The sequence below is a fragment of the Echinococcus granulosus genome (assembly GCF_000524195.1).
Source record: "Echinococcus granulosus chromosome Unknown EG_S00028, whole genome shotgun sequence".
Classification (NCBI taxonomy): domain Eukaryota; kingdom Metazoa; phylum Platyhelminthes; class Cestoda; order Cyclophyllidea; family Taeniidae; genus Echinococcus; species Echinococcus granulosus.
The window spans coordinates 949,377-950,655 of NW_020170408.1; positions in this window are offsets into that span (position 1 = coordinate 949,377).

Sequence of the window (1,279 nt, forward strand, 5' to 3'; positions counted from 1 at the left end):
GAATTGCTTCTTCTCACCACGATACTCTACCTCGATCTTCGGCATCCCTTGTGAATTTATAACTTTGAAGGGCCAGTGTTTCTTGTCGCCCTGCACTGCCTCGTCGTCGAAAGTGCGTCCAATCAGACGCTTCACGTCGAACACCGTATTGGTAGGGTTCATAGCCATCTGGTTCACTGCAGCTTCACCGAATAAACGCTCTCTATCTGTGTAGGCCACACAACTGGGTGTTGTGCGGTTCCCCTGATCGTTGGCTACGATTTCCACACTGTCGTGCTTGAACACACCGACGCACGAGAAGGACGTTCCTAAATCAATGCCGATGGCGGTACCTTTTGACATAGCTTCGTGGAATGTACAAAAGCTAACTTGTTGTGCCGACTGATGATTACCTCCACGATCTCTGCAAGCTCTTTTACCCATTAAAGGAATCCAGTAGAACCAATCCGCGATGCGCACTACCCATTATAATGCTGTTAGCCAACCAGCAGCTGCCACCATTTCATGCTTCTCCACATTTACTGGTGACTGCGCACTCGAAACACGAGAAGAACAGTTTGTTGATGACATCTTCGAATGGTAGTTTTAGGTGAAAATTGCCAGGTTTTCCATGCTGCCGCGGTGAAGGCTGCAGCCTTTGTACAATTAGAGGTGTCAAATAAGGATATTTCAGCTGTGCTGGAGGTGGTGGTCTGGATTTACCCATGACTGGACACCAGCTCACGGAGATTGCTAAGACACACCAGCCATTATTGCACATTGTGTCTGCCTAAGTGACCACCTCAGTAATTTCAGCAACGGACCTTGTCACCACAATATAGTGTGGCTCAAAACATCATAACCTCCTGACTGCACACAAGCAATCGTTTCAAACCACTTGTGATTTTAGCCATTCAAATTGACGCTTTAAATGCTTTGGCATTCCATGGACGAGGGGAGAATGGGTCACCGAGTGGGGTGGACATCCTTCCCCCATCCATGTCTAATTCCCTATCTACCCACCTGCAAATGAAACAAACAAACAATGGAAGAAAGGCACCAAGAGCATGCCAAATGACCGAGGAGAGTGAGCACCCTGACAGAAGCTGTCAACGTGTAATGAAGTAAGCTGCCACAGGTTGGCAAAGAGAATCCAGTGTGCATTTATTTTATTATTTTACACCTTCAATGCACGCGAGATTAGGACTGCAACACTGAGTGCAGCTTAATTAACGAATTCAGACTGCAGCAACTTACTTAGTCTACTGCACATAAATTGAGCAAATGTACAGAACAAGTG